Here is a 20,611-nt window from a genome sequence, read left to right on the forward strand (position 1 = left end):
AAGGTACATACAGTTAGGTCCATATGTATTTGGATACAGGCACAATTAGTTGTTTAGTTTTTTTCAAGTGCTTACCAAAACATATTCAAGCTATAGTTATATAATGGATATGGGCTGAAAGGTGCACACTCTAAAGTTTAATTTGAGGGTAAGTACATCCAATTGGAGGAAGGGCTTAGGAATTATAGCTCTTAAGAGTAGTTTTATGGCCAGGTGTGGGCTATTCCTTTGTTATTTCTTCATAAATTAAGCAGGTAAAAGGTCTGGAGTGGATTGCATTTGAAATCTATTGCTGTGAACCTGCATCATACGTTCAAAGGAGCTTTCCATGCAAGTAAAACAGTCCATTGTAAGGCTTCAAAAATGAAACAAATCCATCGGAGAGATAGCAGAAACATTAGGAGTGCCCAAATCAACAATGTGGTACATTCTGTGGAAAGAAAAATGCAGTGGTGACCTCAGCTACATAAAAAGGCATGGACGTCTACGGAAGACAACAGTGGTGGATGATCACAGGATCCTCTCTATGGTAAAGAAAAACCCATTCACAACATCAAGACAAGTGAAGGACACTCTCCAGGAGGTGGGCATATCATTGTCAAAGTCTGCAATCAAGTGAAGACTTCATGAGAGTAAATACAGAGAGTTCAGCACAAGGTGCAAACTTTTTGTAATCCTGAAGAATAGAAATGCCAGATTAGACTTTGACAAAAAACATCTAAAAAAGTCAGACCAGTTCTGGAAAAGCATTCTTTGGATGGAAGAAACTAAGATTAATCTGTACCAGAATGACAGGAAGAAAAAAAAGTGTGGAGAAGGCTTGGAACAGCTCATGATCCAAAGCACAGAAGGTCATCTGTAAAACATGGTGGAGGCAGTGTGATGGCATGGGCATGCATGGCTTCCAGTGGCACTGGGTCATTGGTGTTTATTGATGATGTGACAGAAGACAGAAGCAGACGGATGAATTCTGCAGTGTTCTGCAATCAGACCAGATTCAGCCAAATGCATGAAAGTTCATTGGACAGCGCTTCACAGTACAGATGTACAATGATCCAAAACACACTGCAAAAGCAACCCAGGAGCTGTTGAAGGAAAAGACTTGGAATATTCTGCAATGGCCGAGTCAATCACCTGATCTCAACCCAATTGAGCATGCATTTCACTTGCTGAAGGCGAACTAAAGGCAGAAAACCCCACAATCAAAGAACAACTGAAGACAGCTGCAGTTAGAGCCTGGCAAAGCATCAGAAAGGAAGAAACCCAGTCTTTGGTAATGTCCATGGGTTCCAGATTTCAGGCAGTCATTGCCAGTAAAGGATGCTCAACAAAATATTAAAAATGAACATTTTATTTATGATTATATTTATTTGTCCAATTACATTTGAGCCCCTGAAAATGAAGGGACTGTGTATTGTATAAAAACGGTTGCAGTTCTTAATTTGTACTTGGATATCTATGTTCAACCCCTTGAATTAAAGCTGAAAGTCATTTGGATTGTTTCATTTCAATTTATTCTGGTGGCATACAGAGCCAAAAGTATGAAAATTGTGCCTGTGTTCAAATATATATTGACCTAACTGTATGCTTTAATGAATTATAGTGAAATAGCTGAAGTGCTAAATGAGCAAGATATTGTAAATAATGTGTAAGAAATAAATAAGACAGTAATTGTTATAGCAGGTGTCTTTGTTTCATAATAGTTTGTTTTCTATTAATTATTTCTGTACACACGCAAGAGGCTAGCGATATCCAAACTGGGGATATATATGATTTGCTTCTTAATGTTAAAGCGTAATTCCAGGAAACAGGTGAAAACATCTGGTGAGCTGCCAACACTCTCAAGTATACACTGCAACTGTGCTAAATTGCTTCCACTTGTTGCCTGGAATTGCACTTTAATCGGAAAAAAGGTCCTGCATTTCATATCCCAGAATATGGTAAACAGCGTTCTGTGTACTGCTTGAATTTCCACTATAGTTGCCCTTGTAAGAGATGTCAACCTGGTTGAAATTTGTTTTCAGTGAATCAAGCACATCTATTTTAAGAACTAGAAAATTCAGATTAGCTAATGAGGGGATTATTTGCAGTTTACACTCTAGGTAAAATAGAATACCAAAACCTGTGATGCCCTATGAATTATAATGCAAACAAGACTTACCTTAATTGCACAATACAGCTTATGTGTGAGGATGCATGTCTATTAAGCTATTTCTTCTTCACTAAAGGCTCTAATACGATAAGGTACTGTAATATTCTTTACGCAGATTTTAGCCTTTTACTTGACTGCAATGACTTTATGGAGATAAGGCAATTACTGGCTGCGGTGCACGGAATGATATTCAGCCTTCGAAACTGAATATCCATGTTTCATTCCACTTATCTAGACTCTACAGCTGTTGATTTGAAAGATCAGAATCCAGCTGAAATTACTGTGGATTCTCTTTTAGATTCATAGGTTTAAGAGTATAGCCTTGTGGAAAACTATAACTGCTGTTTGACAATACTGAATTACCAGTGCAGAAAATCATATGGCATCTTGTTAAAAGATATGGATTTAAAGTGAACCTTCAGTAACTAGAAACTTTCGAAAACAATCCTGACATGTACAGCAGGCATCTACAGTATGTGTTCACACATACCTCACTGGGAACCCCAGATTTTAGTACCCTATTACGACACTTTTCACCAGTTTCCTAAAAACTAGGGATGCAGAAGCAGAACTTCATGTAGAGTAGCTAGTTATTCTCCAACCACTATATATCATAGCTTCCTTGTTTTACTGTGAAGGTTGTTTAGGAAGCAGCAGGTGCCAGCACCCAGCATTTCTTTAGCAACCAGTGACATCATCTGTTCCCACTCATTTACTGGCCAGGAATCCACAGCTATAAAAACAAAGCAGCTGGGATAGTTTAAAAAGAAAAATGACACGAGGTTCTTCAAAATTTCATACCAGGCCCTTTTGGTCTGGTATGGCTTTTAAGAGAGAACCCCAAGCAAAAAAACCCCACAAAAAAACAAAAAAGAGGCATGCAGCCGCTATGGGTCTGGCATGAGTTTTAAGGGGGCCCCTATGCAAAAAATAAGAAGAAAAGGAAAGGGCCCTCCAAAAACCCAAACAATCACTGGACAACATGAATGATGGTGGATTTACATCATGGAACTTTTTTTTTCATTTAAGGACAAACACTATACTATATATTTTTTTGTGAATGAATTTGGGTACTTATTTGGGATCACATAATTGGAAAAAGCCACCTACAACCCTAGCCCAGTTTTTGGGGGGGCTTTAAAAATAATGGTCCCTTGTCCAAATCAACATAATAATGGTCTGATAAAGGTCTAGTATAAATGAATGGAATCCCCTGTTAAAGTGGCTGAAGCGGTCATGTGCCAGCAATTTAATGGATACGTTCACCTTTTGACAAAAAAATAATAAATGCACATTTTTTTGCAGGTAAAAAATGTGCATTTATTATATTTTGTTGTAGGAGCCTGTAAAGCATTGCACCAGCGGTCAGCAGATTACTGGTGCCATGCAGGTCTCCTGCAGATCTGTCAGTATATCTGCTTACCCATACATCCCGCAGGGCCAAGCAGATACACTGACAGGAAGAATATTTCATTGAGAACTACAAGTCGACATCTGAAACGAATGTTGGTACTTGTAGTTCATTCATTCACAGAACTCTGTGAATGAATGATGTGGCCATGTGGGTGGAGCCCCGTTTGAGCACCCTGTTTTTAAAAATTGACAACTTGTATGAGGAACGTTTCTCCATACTGCTGTCACAGGTGGGGAGGGGATCTAAAAACAGGTGGAACATGTAACATGTCCCCAAAGGGAAATCTATCCTTTAAATGGCATTTCTTTCTGTGTATTGGTTTTTCTGTAGAAGGGTGTATACATAGTACATAGTGCCATTTCACAGCCAGGTTAAAGACATGCCTGGGCATGTTATTTAAATAAATTTTGTATTTTTAATGTGGAATGGAATTTATAAAACCTTTTCTTAAGGGGGGGCATGATCATGAGGATAGTGCTCAGTTGCCCTTGTCATTTGTTTGGCAATACATTGCCTAACAGCCTAGAAAATATCCAGAACTGATTTCCAACACTTTGCTCCTTTAAATTTCAGTAGGGTCTAGATTTGGAATTCAGACTTCTGTAATGTTAGAAACCTGCCTTGAACCTAAAACATATGATCAGCTCATAACTGATAACTATGATTGGCAGACTTATCAAGCAATAGTGATCAGTGGGAAATTGAAGAAGGTAGTTTCTATCATTTCAAAATGTTCGTAAATCATAACAAGCTTCTCTTATTTTTTCCCTTCTGATCTAGTAACTATTCCAATGCAAAATGTTTTGTTATTTCTGTTCGATAAGTATGGAAAAAAAAGGAAGATCCTGCCAGAAATCTTGTGAGTTAATATTGTAAATTTTGTGCTCTCTGTCTGTGCTAGACTCACAGTATTTAGTATTGTTCCTGGCTATCTCTGTGGATAATAATTCTCATGGTGAGGATGAGGAATTCTAGGGTGACAATGCTCCTCCTCCATTGATACAGTAAGGTAAGTGAGCATTGTTTTCTTAGAAAGTGTGTAGCTGGTAAAATCACCAGTAATAAATATCTATTTGCTATGATCATTGGCTCCAGCTGTATTTTTTTAATTCAAACTATACTTAGGAATGAAGAACATCTGAATTGGAAAGAAAATAGCCTATAAACATTGGATTTTGCCAGCATTTCTATAGGACAAATGTACATGCAGTAAATACACCCCTGCATGTTTATAGTGGATCATTATGCTTCTCCATGCTCATATGCAGCCACTGTCACCCATGTTAATTTGCAACTGATTTGAATGGAAGGAAAGGATTTCACTTATAAAAATATATATGACAGGTTTAAAACCATTTTTCGTAACGTGCATGTATACAGTTCAACATATTATTAGTATTATCCAAATGCAAATTATGAGTCCTGGACTAAACAATATGGTTAGCATTTTGCAGCAATCACTTAAGACAGCTGGTAGTTTAGGGAGTCTATTATTAACAGTTTTTCACACAAGTTTTACACACCTCTCACCCATGAGTCACACGTTTCATTTGATTTCATTGGAAAACCGGGTGAATCTTGTGTAGAAATATTTATAAATAGACCCCTAGCACTTAATGAAACTAAATATTTAAAGTGCTGAACATGCTTTTGCATAGTAAAAGATAAGTGCCAGGGTCCGGATCCTAACCTGCGACCTTTGTAGTGTCTGGCTTTAGCTCTTCTTGCTGTGTCCTGAGATGCTAGACAGCTCCCTATCTGTTTTCTTAGGACAATTTTGCCTTGTCTCTTGTTTCTTGTTGACCTTGAATTCATTTCTCCTCCCATGAACTTCCTAATTTAGGCCATGTCACTGCACTTCCTGTTTGCCAGATTATTGTGCTCTCTCCTGCTGATATCTTCCTCCTTTCTCTACTTGCAACTGTCCTTGTCTGTACTACCTCTTGTTACTGACTTTTTGCTTGTTCCTTGACTACGCTTCTACTTGATCCCAACCTGAAACCTCTTGCTACTGACCTTTGCCTTTTTTACTGACTACACTTCTGCTTGATCCTTACCTGCTATATTGGCTACTGGACCCCGGCTTGCTCACCTTCCAGTTGACGTGCTCCTGAGGACTGCAACCTGGTACTAACATGCAGCAAACCCCATCTCCACCATCAGGAGCTCTGGTGAATACCAGTTAGTGCTTAGACCCAGCACCTCAGGTGAGCCCATGTAATCCTCCTGGATGACCTGCTTGTATATGTATCCTACTGGCCTACTGCTATAGCTTACTGGTCTCTGAGCCTGACCCCTGAGAGTGATGATAAACTATCTCTGTTGCATATCTCCATGTGTGTTCTGGTTTCTTGAGATTTTTTTTTTCTTTCCACTATATTTTTATCACTTTTAAAATATAAATTAAAATTAAGTATTTGCCCTCTGCCTGCAACACTAGGCATAAAGACTAGCATCCAGGGGCGGACTGACCATTTGGAAACTCGGGCACTGCCTGAGGGCCCGGGGTCAGTAGGGGGCCCCAAGAGATGCCCCTGGTACCTTTTTCATAGACTTTTTTGAGTTTGGGCAAGGACATAAGGGCCCCATGGTCCCCTATTGCCCGGGGTCCCATGAGTTGTCAGTCCACCCCTGCTAGCATCCTCTCTATAAGGGAACTGTGACCATGGAGGACCCATATTCTGTTAATACTATATATACACCTACACAATACACATGCACTACTCAAACTCCCTATAGTATTGGTTCCAGAAGAGGTTCTAAAAAATTCGCTCAGTGCTCACAGCCACTGAAAACATGGAAAAATGTTTAAAGAAATGTGCAAAATCAAAATTACAGCCATGTGCTCTGGAAAAATACATCAGCAGGTATAACAGCACAAAAGGTAAACAGAGATGCAGGAATGCTCAACCAGTAAATTAAGTTCCTCTAATTTTTTTTTTAACTGGAACCCCCTTTGCCTCATAATGCAGCAATGTTCAAACTTTCTGTCATTAGTTGCTGATGCAATACTAAACTGTCTCCCAATCTCCTTTTAATGTACAAAGAGCTTGAGCTTCTGCTTGTGCTAACACAATCTCCTTAGCATTTGTACATTGTCACTGGACTGTCCGCTTTGTCCGCTTTCTTATCCGAGACTGGAGTATTGCTTTCATGGGATCCTTTGCTCTGGCAACAGGAGAGAAAACATGCTCAACCTCAATGCAGAGTATGTGTACTTGGTGTATCCTTAATATAGGGCGAAAATCTGATAGTTTAATTAAAAGATGCTAGTAACAAGGATATTTAGGAGTAAAGGCCCACTTAAAGTGCAGTGCCAGATGCATTGCTTACTCTGGCTAATAGGGATCTCGTAATCATTTACCCTACACATACACATGCCAGTTAAATATCTATACATCAGGTCTCCCGCCTCTTTTTAAAACCTTAAAAAACACATAGGTGTCATCCAAGTGTTGCGCATCCATGTCTCAACTGTCATGTTTATAGCACAGGTGAATGACACCTATGGACAACATCATTTCTTGTTTCATGGAAATCCTTATAAGACAATATTTATTTAGACAAAACATTATATGAACTACAATCTGAAGATGTGGAGTGTGAGGTCTCAGAGCACTATTACAATAGAAACACTTTGCAGTGCTCTGAAATGTGACAGACATTAAAGTGACAACCTGGGTATATTTGCAGTTGAACATAGAACAGATATCATCTGTTTGATGTAAATGGAAAATATACTAGTATCTGCTCTTTGTTAAGTAAATAATTTATTGGGAAACCTACAACTCACTAGTCCAGATCGAGTAATAACATTGAATATTTGTGACCAGCTTGAGGCTATGAACCTCTAATAGAGCAAAAATCAAAGGTGAAGAGGGGCAGACCATCTTTTATGTCAATGATTTTCTGGAATTAAAAAGTGTCAAATGATTTGACATAGGGGAAAGAGCTGCAGAAACAACAGTGGCAGTGAAATGTTACTTATGAATTATTAAGTATTTTCTGAATAGTAGATTTGATACTGTAAACAGACATAAAAATTTGCAAGTCATTTCACAGCTTCAAAAGAAGCTTGTTGACTGATGCTGGAACCATTATACCTATACAATATCAAATTTCCATAGTTCTTTCAGGATGTCATGCCGAGATTAATGCTCTTACAAATACATGTTCCATTTGAGAATAGAATTTGTTGCACAGAGGACACCAAGATGGTGAATTGAATTCAAGGTTTCACCCTTTTGTCATGCACTTTTGCCCCCAGTCTATTTATTATGTTGCCTTGTGCTTTTCTGAAGTACAGTATATTAATAATGCTTCTTTTTTAATTTTCTACGTTGTCTTAAGTGTAGGGTAGGTTTTGCAAAGACTTCTCTTTTAGGGTATACAAATATGGGTACAGGATGCAGAAGGACATTTGCCACCCTTGTTATTAGGAAGAAGGTTCTGATTTGCTGCTACCATGAGTTTACGAGTCACAAACTTTTGGCTGAAAAGTTTGTAGGCTCATTGCCAAAAATAAAGAAGAACATATAAAGCAGTGCATAGCCTTTTCCCTGGCCAGCTGTTTCACGAGAGCCAATAATTTTAAGGAATGGATAACACACTATCATTCTAAAGAAAAAAAGAAGGGTGGGTTTATAGCACCCATAGTGTGTGTAGTTGACAATTCTCTGTAGGGAGACATACTATTTTTTATTTTTGAAATTATATGTAATTTATTTATTTTGAAAATGCTGGTGTTGGTACATGTCCCCCATGGTAGTGTCTGGCATCCCAGACTTGCTTGCTTATTAACCCTACAAAATGGACAGAACTGAGTAGCAATATATGTCAACCGCTAGAGAAGCAAACCCAGGAAGATTCACTTATCCCTACTAATTAATCATGTGAAATCTGCAAGTGCTGCCAATGTTCTCTTCTGGGGGGCCCTCATTGTAGAACAGTGGCGGTGATAGCCCAAACTTTGTATGCAGCAGCGAAGTGAACATGCACTTAGGGATTATAAGTGTAAGATTTTAAAGGTGATTCAGCGAGCGCTAAGATGATGAGAACATAAGTTGCTGATACACTACAAGGAAACCATATAACCTCTTGAATATATATAATATGAAAAAGCGCAGCACTAATAAACAAATTAAATGTGCTATATCAGAAACTGGAAACACCCTCAAATAGACAGTATGAAGTCCATAGGAACAATGCCCGGTAAATGACAAATGGATGAAATTGTGACTTTGTTACTCCCAGTGAGGCACTCGTCAAAACCGTGTAGGAAATATAAGAAATGAGCACTCCCCAGATGCGCATTAGGCAAGCGCAATATTAATAGCCAGAGGTCCCCTCTTATCCTGTGGAAGGTGCAGTTCACACTGGACAGGCTGTCCCACAATACTGGCGCCTCGAGAGATCTTCTCTACTGGTGGAATCTGCGATGGGGGTCAGCTTATATGAGTGACTCTCCTCTGGGCCTCAGGGTGGTCTATTAATATTGCGCTTACCTAATGCGCATCTGGTGAGTGTGCATTTCTTATATTTCCTACACGGTTTTGACGAGTGCCTCAGTGGGACGAGTGGGAGTAACAAAGTCACCATTTCATCCATTTGTCATTTACCAGACATTGTTCCTATGGACTTCATACTGTCTATTTGAGGGTGTGGCCAGTCTATGATATAGCACATTTAATTTGTTTATTAGCGCTGCACTTTTTCATATTATAAGTGTAAGATTTGCCAAGGGATACTGTGTTGCAAAAAAATCCTTCTTTTTCAATCTTTAAAAATATTTTGGTTATTTTTAAACAATTTGTCTAGTTACTTAAATTACTAGAAAACATGCTGAGAAAATTGACCCCCTACAGAACAGGTCATGCTATTGTTAGGTTTGTTTGATTGATGTTGCAGCTGAAATCTGGACCCCCCCCCCAAATACACACATAGTTCTACTTTATAAGTCATTTGACGATGCCACAAAAAAAGAAAGAAACAGGAATAACTATTTCACAGACATTTATGGATATAGTAAATGGCATCAGATATGCAGTATTGAATTTGCTATGCCACTAATTTTAAATCCACAGTAAGATTAATATATCCTGTCTTAAAAGGGCAAGTAGACAACTCTGTCTTGCAAATAACAAGGCAAAGGTGAAAAATACTCAAAGAAGTCAGACAGATTAAATAATGTATTTGAGGTCACAAGTGGTCAAAACAAAGCTACAAATTAAATCAGTCTGCTTGCAGGATTTAAAAAGGCTCAACTCTGATATTCTGAAATATTTTTGTCCTTATAGGAAGCTAAGTACTTAGAGATTTTCAGAAGCATAAGCTCCAGAAATAAAATTTAAAAATTAAATATTGCATTACAGTAAATGTTCTCAGCAGCTGTGCATCACATGACATCATGATATTGCTTTGGGTACATTGAAAAGGTTTAATTCATTTTAAAAAGTTCATATACAGCTTCTCTTTATCTGAAAGATATCAGCTACCCGGACAACTGATCAGACATATTGCAAAAAGTAAGAGTCAACAAATGCTTATTCAGCCTACGACAGGGAGCAAGAGTGATTCAATGCAAACCACTGGTAACCTGTACAGTGATCAAAAAATTGGGGAACTTGTTATCAGCTAATAGACAGTCTTTATACTCCAAAAATAATCTACTATTTCTTCCATAGTTCAGGTTGTTTGGTGGTATATATTTTAAAACATATCTATACTTGAAAACAAAAATGTAATATGTTGCAGCTTTACAGCCTGTTGATGTGGTGGCTGCATCACCTTTCTTTTTTTATGTTTTTCTTCTTTATTTTAGACTGGTAATCCTGCGATTAAAACACTCAGTTCTGAGGTGGCTACACTCACTTTTCTACTGTACCTGCAAAGTCAAACATGCATTCATTCATTTCCATTCTATCTCCAAAAAAAAAAATAAATTAATGCAGCCACTGCATCTAAGTAGCGATAAGCTCAAGGTTTGATCTGAAGATTCACTGCTGTTTGGTATTCAACCAAACACCAGACTTTTAGCCCATTATGGGGAAGCCAAACACCATATAAAATACCAATATTTCAATCACTGAAATCTAAGCTTCCGAATTGGCAACGGTTAATAACGAATTGGCGATTGCCAGTACTTACAATATTGTGTTCTCAGCAAACAGTGATGCCACCTAGCCCCATTCATTTACTGGATGAAAATCCCTGGCCATGTAAACAAAGGGGCAGGGAAAGTGTAACATTACTAACCAAATATGGCCACATGGCCATAATTGGACAATGACACAGACAATGGTTCAGGGGGGAAGGCATACTGGTCCTGCTCCTTTCCTAACCTGCCAGGCTGCATGCTTAGATAAAGGTCTGGTATGGTTTCTGGGGGTCTTCCATTAACATCTATATCAGATCCTTGCCTAGGATATAAAGGTATACGGCTGGTATACTAAGATGCATGGAATCCCCGGCCATTTGTTTACAAACAGAAGTGATCAAAGCTATCATTCCCAGCCATTTAACCACTTCTAGTATATATACACCGCAATTTGAAACGCTATAACTTTCATGTAAACCAAATAATTTACATGTATTGTGATTTTTTTTTAGCAAAGACATGTAGCAGAATACATTTTGGTGTGAATTTATGACGAAATTTGATTTTTAAATTTTTTTACTGGACATGTTTAACTAGTTGCCGACTGCAGGTAGCCAAATGATGGCTGCACTGCGGCAGGCCAGTTCTGGGTGCGCACCCGGCGATCTCCATGATCGCTGTGTCCTATGGACACAGTTGATCAGGTGATGTGGTGAAAGGCCAATCGCAGCGTCCTTTTACCATGTGATCAGCTGTCTCCAATGACACGCTGATCACTGGGAAATGCAATTGCCGGTTCTCGGCTGCACGACAGCGTGAGGAAAGTACTGCCAAGAACCAGCAGTTGTCAGAGCAGGGATCGATGATCGGTGCCCAGCAGTGCCACCCACCAGTTCCGCCCACAAATGCCCAGAAGTGTCGCCCACCTGAGCCCAGCAGTGCCACCCACCTGTGCCCAGCAGTGCCCACCAGTGTCACCCACCAGTGCCCATCAGTGCAGCCCAGCAATGCCGCCAGTCAGTGCCACCCAGCAGTGCTGCCTGTCAGTGCGCAGCAGTGCTGCCAGTCAGTGCCGCCTATCAGCACCCATCATCAGTGCCGCCTATCAGTGCCCATCAGTGCTGCCTATCAATGCCCATCAGTGCAGTCTCATCAACGCAGATCAGTGAAGGAGAAAAATTACCTGTTTTCAAAATTTTATAATAGAAACAAAGACATTTTTTGCTCTTTTTTTGTTTATAGCGCAAAAAGTGACAAGTAAATACCACCAAAAGAAAGCTCTATTTGTGAGAAAAAATGATACAAATTTCATATGGGTATGATGTTGCATGACCACGTAATTGTCATTCAAAATGCGACAGCGCTGAAAGCTGAAAATTGGCCTGGTAAAGAAGGGGGTATAAGTGCTCGGTAGGCAAGTGGTTAATAGCAAAAAGTAAAAAATGTAGTGTTTTTTTCAAAATTGTCAGTCATTTTTTGTTTATAGCACATCAAAAGAAAGCTCTATTTTTGGGAAAAAAAGGATGTAAATCTAATTTGGGTGCAGCGCTGCATGACCATGCAATTGGCAGTTAAACTAACGTAGCGCCATATCACAAAAAATGGCCTGGTCAGGAAGGAGGGTAAATCCTCTGTAGGGCAAGTGGTTAAATTGCATTTTTTTCTTTGTAAATGGCAGTTTTCCTGTACTAGATTGGATACATTGTACAGATGCTCCACTTCACAGGCGGTATTAACCATTTGCCCTCCAAAAGATTTTACCCCTTCCTGACCAGGCCATTTTTTGCTATACCGCACTGTGTTACTTTAACTGACAGTTGTGTTTCTTTTAATGGTATTTGAATGCCACTGGGGTTTTTATTTTTGAGCTATAAATGAAAAAAATATGATAATATTGAAATAAATAACAATACGTTTTACTTTCGGCTATAAAACATATCCAGTAAAAAATTTTAAAAAATCTATTTTCTTCATAAATATATATATTTTTGTTAAAAAATCCCAATAAGTGTATATTGATTGGTTTGTGCAAAAGTTATAGCATCTACAAACTATGGGATATGTACTGATATATTTGTATTTATTTTACTTTATTTATTTATTTTTTAGACTAGTATGGTGATCAGCGGTTTATAGTGGGACTGTAATAGTATGGCGGTCAATCTAGCACTAACTGACACTTCATGGGAATCAGTGACACTGGGCTCTGTGAATCAAACTCCAGCAAACCCAGGTATATTTGGTTCATCCCCACATCTAAGGACTGGTAAGCTAAAATATATTTGTTCTTGGGTTTAGTTTTCTGAAGATTAGTAGATTGTGTCCATATGGTGCATACTTTTACAATTAGTCCAATAAAGATGAAGATATCCAAATGCAATAAAATATTCAAACCTTTAAATAAATAAACAATCAAGAGGTAGGAGTAGGGCATGACTCTAATAATAAATCCATTTATGACACGACAACCACCTTGCCACTCTGAATAATGGTTTTGAATATTCCACCAATTACCTAAGGGCAACACAAGGCAGAGTGTACACCAAGAGTGTAGCAATAACTTTAATTCAAGTAAATGCATATATAATGTATCACTGGGCTGGGCTCTTTAAATCTTGATGACAAAATAAACAGCAGCAAGATTTATTTTTCCTTCTCTTGTGTGATAGACAGAATACCCTTAGAGAACAGGGCTGAAGGCTCCAAGACTGCTGCTACACAGAGCCTTGTAAGAATTTTCCTTTGTGCTGGTCAGAGCAAGGAGCTGGACTGGGCTGTTTTCTGGGCTGTGCGCTAGTGAACTCAGGACCACATGCAGACAACTGTGAACATGAGAGCCTGTGTATAGCACTCTGGGACTGAAGGCTGTCTGCTACTGAACTGTGCTTTGGAAGTTCAGAGTGAGGGACTGTACTATTTTATATCATTCTACTGTGACAGAAGAAGCTGCTGTTTCCACTGTTGGAGTGAGCCTGAGAGACTTTGCTGCTGCAGGGGAAACTGTCTGCAGAGAGGACCGCATGCTTCATGTGCCACACTGTTGTTCCAGAATGGTCCAGTCGTATCCTACATTTCAGTGTTCCAGTTATCCAAAGTGGCACAATTTTCAGCTACCACCACCTGCTACAACTGCAGAGAGTGAACTTGAGAGAGAGGATGCTTGGTCACCGAGGGACTGCTCAGGACCAGAATCAGAGTCATCAGTGGTGAGAGGCCTCTGACTACCATCTTGTTTACTCAATTAACTGCTCAATCCTAGGGTGCCCCATCACTGGCAGACTCTCCACATTATCCCACCGGTAACTGTTAGGCAGAGCATCTCTGCAGAAGGTAGGCTGTATTGCAAAAGTCATTCGTATTGCTGTACTGTGTTGGATTGTTGCTTATCTGTATTATGAGCTGGTATCATTCTCTGTCCACCTAGTGCATGGTTTTGCACTGATTGATTCTCAGGCAGACATGGTGAACAACAGTGACATCTTGTGAATTGTGTTGCTTAAAAAAGGTATTTGGCATTTCTGTGGTATTGGAAACTGTTGTCTAAATAACCCATTCTGGTTTGGGGTTTTGTCTTTAAATAAAGTCTATTTAAACCAAGTAATGTGTTTTGGTTTTCTTGGGTCCAGGTAAGGGTGGATAATCACAGGTGCAAGGCAGGAGTGACCTAATACAATTCCTTTGGGGATGAGCTTTACAATAAAAAGAAAAAAAAAACACTTGCAAGAGTAATATACAATAACAGCACTTATTTGTAGCACAGAATCAAGTCCTGTCCAGGATAAACCGCCAACTATTGCTAGTGAAGGAGTTGAAGCTGTAAGGTGTCTGACATCCTGGGATTTGTTCAATTTAATTTACCAACTATGAGTGCAGTATGCAGCATCCAACAGCTGAAAGGCTCCAACTTTCAGGTCAATGTTTGGGTGGTAGTTTAGGCATAGATTCTTGCTCAAGCTTTGGCCTGGATACGGGAAATTATCCTGAGTCACAGATAAGCGCTTTTATATTTTACACCAGTGAGTGTATTTTTAGCTTTGTATTTTCTTGAAGTAAAGTTATAGTTACACTGTTGGTGCCTAATTCTTTTGATGCATAGCTGTGCCTATCATAAAAGCTAAGCATGCACCGATACCTTTTTTTACGAGTATGAGTACCAATACTTTCGGTCAAGTACTCGCCAATATTGATTACTGATACTTTGCGGTGTGATTTGCGTTAATACAAAATGTATGGATGCAATATGCTCTGCAAAGAATAGCAAGCCATTTGAACAAGAATGCAATTCCTGTCCAAATTGCATGTGGTTTCCCCACTGCTCCTGTGTGAACCCAGGAGTGGTACAGGGAGGTTTCCCCGTAACAGAGAGTGGGCATGTGGGGATATATACTATGGAAGCAGATACCCCATATTCTCAGTCGTAGGAGAGGAAAGAAAGTGGGGGGGGGGGTGAAATCCCTGCCACATTCTCTTCTCTTCTTGCAGGGATGACAGTTCAGGTTAGACGGTTTTGGATTGGTCAGCACCATCACATGGACAGTGCCGTTGAGCACGTACTGTCATCGCTGCAAGGAGAGGAGAGAAAGTTGCTTCACAGGTCTGGGAATTTGAGATCCTTGCAGCTTTCTCTCCTCTCCTCTCCTTGCACAGGAGTGACAGACAGTCACATGACAGTACTGGCTAGATGGCATCTGATTGATCAGCACCGTCAATGTGACAGTGCTTACCAATCAAAAGCCCTCTAGCCCGTTGCTTTCTCTTCTCTCCTACCACTGAGAATATGGAGCATCTGCTTCCATAGTATACATCCCCATATACCCACTGTGGTAACTGAATGGGATTTGGACAGGAATTGCATTCCTGTTCAAATCACATGCTAATTTTTGCAGTGAAATTTTAATTGACGCAAATCACACTGAAAAGTATCATTTTCTGATATTGAGAGCATTTTCAGGAGCACAAGTACTTGTGAAAATACTCTGTATCAGCACCCATACTGATACTGGTATCGGTATTGGTGCATCCCTAATAAAAGCATACAAAAAAAGGTAACAAAATGGAATTTTGAGTAGTTTAGCAGACTCTGTTGATTTAAATAATTTTAGGCTGAAAAATATTCTACAAAAATATAAAGAGCTTTCATATTAAACAAACAAGAAACTACATTTGCAAAATACTAAAGTCAATAGCAACAAATCAGAATCCATTGCTGGTTTCACTGATCTCACATGGTAACAATATCAAAGGCAACAACATTTTCATTGTGATTACTGTAGTATGGATTTGTAGTGTTACCATTTTTCCTAATGAGGAGTGCAAGCTTCCACTTCTACAATTTTGTGACATGCACTTCATGGCTCTTTAACCATCTCTCTCTGCTGGCAAAAAGTGCGCACTCTTTTTAAGTATACAGGAAATCTAGGATTTTCATACTGAGAAAAGGGTGAGACTTTGAGGTGCCCTGAGCATGCTGTTAGAAAGGCCAGAAAAATCTAGTAAATTTATTGATTAAAACATTTAAACAGTAAATTAGTCCAGAGGCCCTTTTTATCTATTTTATAACCGGAGGTTCTGGCTAAAGGATAATTTCACCTTTAATAAAAGCACATTTTTTTGTAGGTGAAATGTGCTTTTACATTTTTTTTCCTTAGGAGCCTGTAAAACATTGCACTTGTGATAGGCAGATCACAGGTGCAGTGTCAGGCTCCTGCAGACTGATGGTGCAACTGTCTGCCCATGCCTCTTATACGGGCAAGCAGTTACTTCAGTCCAGGAAGCTCAATGGACTACGAAAGCACTCATGAGGGCCCTCGCAGTTCATTGAGAACTATAAACCATTACCTGCAAAGACTGATGGTGCTTGTAGGCATTCATTCCCAGAACTCCTTGAATGAATGACGTGACTGTGTGGGTGGAGCCCCGCAACTGTACACTCTTCAAATTGTGACAGCGGGTGCAGAGGATCCCTGCCCTGATGTCACAGGGATGGGGGGCAATCGGGGGAAGAGCTTCAGGTGTTGGAACATGTTGCACACTAAAACAGGTGAAACATGTAACATGTTCCCAAAGGTGAACTTATCCTTTAACCCCTTCCCGCCGGTGCCTCCTGGCCCTTTAAGAGTTTTAGAAGCCGGGAGGCGGGGCGGGGTTTAGGGATCATGTGACCGCCGTGACGCGTCATCACGGCGGTCACATGATCGGGAAAGGTCCCGATCAAAAGAGCAAACCGGGACCTTTCTGTGAGTACTGGACATGTGTGCTGGGAGTGCACCGGTCTAGGCCCAGACGCCGGGAGGCCGCACATCTCTGTGCGCCCGGCTATTTACAAGCATACACTTGTATCTAAATTCCAAATTAGGACAATATTAAAGATTACAATTTTCTTTAACAATGTCTGTTTAAAATTTAGAATTACATACAATATATATCATATTCCAATATACAGTGTTGCAGACAGATTTTCACTACCAAATGGCAATGGACAAAATGAATGGAGAATGAATAAATACAAAAAATAAGCAATTTATAAAATAGAAACTGAGCATCATGTACTGTACTTAACATCTAAATACTTTTCACAAAGGGCAGAAAGCACATGAGAAGTGAGCAGAACTGTGTCACATAAAAAATGTATTGCTCTGTTTCTTTCCAACTACACTTTGTGAGGATGCTGGCAATATTCCCAATGCCCTATTTAAAAAAAAAAAAAAAAACCTGTATATTGCCATATCTGCCTCTAAACCAATCAATCAATTAGAAAATATATATGGATGAGTAATGGCTATGTTTTTTTTTACTTTAAACTTTTCAACTAATGTAAAAAATATGCTTACATAGAAACACAGAAGCCATATTCTCTCCATGATGCCTGTTTTTCGTAGCAGTGAAGAAACAAGACATGTAAATGTTGCAAAACTATGCTTGTGTGTCCAGACAATACTGTGTAAGCTTGGCAAGGCTGGATATACGTGATTCTCTACTGTATGTGTTGTGGACACTCATATAACTACTACTACTACTACTACTACTACTAGGTCAGGAGGCACAGCCAAGACTATACCCACCAAGAGGAATTGGGCCCAAGCTGCTGCCTTCTGATATAAGTATATAATCCACAAGGCACCCTAGACAGGAGTTTGGGGCCTGGTTATGTTTAGGGGGCCCAGCTACAGCTTCACACTTCTACTGTAAATCAGGGGGAAAGTGCAATCAGTCAAAGATGTACGCTTGCCTGTCATGTCACAGGGAAAGATGCCCTTAAGAGCAGTTAATGGCTAATGGAGGTGAGCCAAGCTTGTACAGACAAATCAAATGGGATGTGCCTATCCCTATCAATGTCAATCGAAGGAATAGGGGGAAAAGTTGCTACTTTGCCAAGTGCCAGTACCTGGGGCTCACATTATTATTTTTTATTATGCTTTATTATTTTATTCTAGAAGGTTTTTAACACTGACTCTGTAAGCCTGAATAATGTAGCCCCTTATTAAGTTCCCGGCAAATTATGTTTTAAGTTATGGAATTATAAATCCCTGGGAAAACTAGAATTTGTAGTTCCAAATTGGCTGTGTACCATAATCGCTCCTAGCATTCAACATAATTCACAAATTCACCTAAAGCAGCTAAACAAGGACCATGCTGTCAGCAGGAAAGATACAGCCCAGACATCTAGCTTCTACAATACTAAAGTGACAATCTGCAAACTTTTATGTTGTTAAAGAAAACACTTCTCCATTTAAGGGAGTGCAATGCTTAAGATTTACTAGATTCCAGAAAAGATTTAAAAGGCACTGGTGAAAACATAAATCCACTTAAATACAATGTATGCCGTTTTGACCAGTGGTTTGTGTTCTTTTTCAGTCCATTCGTCTATTTGCAAGCATTTGGAAAAAAAAGTAGCATTTAACCCTGTATGTGTGAGCTTCTAAAGTGAGTCAAAGACAATGCAAAAACGGAAATTCTGAATCGATCATTTTTCGCTTCATTAGTGTGCCAGCTGCGACACATGATTTTCGTGCTAAAAGAAAGTGCCTGATCCAACACGATGTACTTTCAGAAATGAAACAATTGGTGGCACAATTGTATGAGCTATTTTTGTTTTTCGCTCCACAGAACTTTTGGATTTTAGCCCTTGAGCAAGAACTACAGCAACTATATTTAAACATGAATATAATACGAAGTTTAAATTAAAACAATAAACTGAATGGTTTTCTTTTGCAGCAGGTAGAGAGAAAACTACTGAAGACGTCATATACAAGTATATGATAGAGATGTTATGCTATCAATAAGTGGAGAAGAAAAAGGAATGCTGTGATAAAAACCTGACTGTGATTAATGTAAAAAGTAGATGTGAGGCGTGCAAATACAGATGGGAGGGAATGCTTCCCAGATCTTTATCACCATCGCAAATTGTGAGCTAATATATGAGATAAGCTGCTTCCTCAAATTTAAAAAGGTGTGCCTGGCTGGACATTACTGTCTCTTCTGCCCTTTCATCATGAATTAAAAATACCTATGTCAGGTTGGTGTTTCCAGAATTTAGGCACTTTTTAAAAAGAACTTAATATACAACTGTATTCAACGCAAATGCATGCAAAGTAAAGTTACTGGTATACAGAAGGCACCACATCTTATATAGTAGAACACTATATCTTGGTATGGAAATATTAGGCATACCTTACCCTGTATACCACAAAATAGCACTATGTGCCTCACTGACCTATCGCCGTCCTCAAGTTTTGCCATATGAGTGTTTATGCAAATACTAACTTTCAAGAAGTCAACACGAACTTCAGGGGATGTCTGCTGGTTTGCATGTACTTATTCTGTTGAGATGTTATGCTTTTGTACTAGGTACAGTATGGTTTGAATGCCATTAAAAATTGTACTGTTGCCTACCATTTGATGCTTCTCAGTAAAGCTCAGGTGGGGTACTATTATAAGCAAGCACTTATACAGTGTCATAATGGAAAGAAAATGTCCATATGAGCCAAACATCTCTGTAAACCCCAGATAAGAATGTTTAACAGCCTCAACCTGGACTGCAGCCAGGCCATGCCTCCAATGCGTTTCACTTTGCCCCCCGGAGCCTGGGGATCACAGTATACAGTGTCATTACATCTTTTCTAGGGACTAATTCATTGTCTACATCAGCCATCACTAACTATACTGAGCTCTAAGGACAGCTTGATAATTATATATGTTTAGCGCACTGTCCTCAAAGTAATATATTATTACAGTTGAAATTCTTGGTGAACTGAACACAAAGCTGTGTATCCTGTTCCCTAATACATTAGTATTAGTACAAGTAGACACCACGTGAGATCCTTGACATTTACAGTTGGAATCATGTCATAGTACCAGCAGCATGTGCGTACACATATGCTTTTACCAGCTAAAAGCATTTCATCTATACATATATTTTTTTATTTCCTTTTATTTTGTGGACACCTCAGTTTAAACTGATGCTTGATCCTTGAAAATAGGATCATATATCCTTAAGCTATTCATGTGTATCAGTGATGCTGCTAGGATGCAATGCTGTAAAGAAGGGCAGGACAAAAAATGTAAACAGAAATCAAGGGATTTAAGACCATATCTTGTAAATAAAAGGATTATTCATAGCAAAATACAGCCTCCATCGCAGGAACAGCCGGTAATGCTGCAACTTTCCCGTTGCATTTTAATGTCTGTGCATATAAGGCTAATGGGATAATCTTCATCAAACAGGTTGTTCCTCTCATTCAGATGTTTAATGTATACACAGACCTCCCTGACTCCCCAGACGTAATATAAAAAGTCACCTTCATCTCATCAAGAGCTAGCTAATCAAAAAGCAGGTAGATGCAAAGCACACACAAAGAATAAGCATAATTATAATCTGTTGTTTTACTTCAGTCCTATCTCCTCTAATTGATTTTGTGTGTCTGTGTAAGCAGCTTAGCGAAAAGGAAAA

At 39.2% G+C, this 20,611-nt stretch overlaps 1 protein-coding gene across 4 annotated transcripts in view; it reads right to left on the reverse strand.

Moving 5' to 3' along the window:
- KCND3 (potassium voltage-gated channel subfamily D member 3) overlaps positions 1 to 20,611 on the reverse strand; it is a 679,189-nt gene that overhangs the window by 586,956 nt on the left and 71,622 nt on the right. The window lies entirely within an intron of this gene.

The sequence above is a fragment of the Staurois parvus genome, unplaced genomic scaffold (genome assembly GCF_062004578.1).
Source record: "Staurois parvus isolate SC_StPar_1 unplaced genomic scaffold, SC_StPar_1.0 ptg000056l, whole genome shotgun sequence".
In the NCBI taxonomy this organism is placed as follows: Eukaryota; Metazoa; Chordata; class Amphibia; order Anura; family Ranidae; genus Staurois; species Staurois parvus.